Raw genomic sequence first — 477 nt, 5'->3', positions numbered from 1 at the left:
GCGGGCAGAGGCCGGGCAGCGGAGAGGTCCGGGTCCCGCGGGGGCACTTCTTCCTCCTGGCAGGAAGGCGTCAGGCCCGCCCTGGGTTTGAGTGCTCCCAGCGCGCTGGGGTGGTCCGCGCCCCGGCCCTCGCTCCCTTCCTCTGAAACAGAGGCGCCAGCCAGAGCTTTACAGTTACAAATGTTTATTCTACATAAAAATTCCACAAAATGGGAAGCTGTTTTGCACCCAAAGCTTTGGGGGGCACTTCTTCCTCCTGGCAGGAAGGCGTCAGGCCCGCCCTGGGTTTGAGTGCTCCCAGCGCGCTGGGGTGGTCCGCGCCCCGGCCCTCGCTCCCTTCCTCTGAAACAGAGGCGCCAGCCAGAGCTTTACAGTTACAAATGTTTATTCTACATAAAAATTCCACAAAATGGGAAGCTGTTTTGCACCCAAAGCTTTGGGAGCAGAAAGGGAGGCCAGCGGGGAGGGAACGGGTGA

Source organism: Buceros rhinoceros, unplaced genomic scaffold (genome assembly GCF_000710305.1).
Source record: "Buceros rhinoceros silvestris isolate BGI_N320 unplaced genomic scaffold, ASM71030v1 scaffold40782, whole genome shotgun sequence".
Lineage (NCBI taxonomy): Eukaryota > Metazoa > Chordata > Aves > Bucerotiformes > Bucerotidae > Buceros > Buceros rhinoceros.
This window is presented reverse-complemented; position numbering follows the sequence as displayed.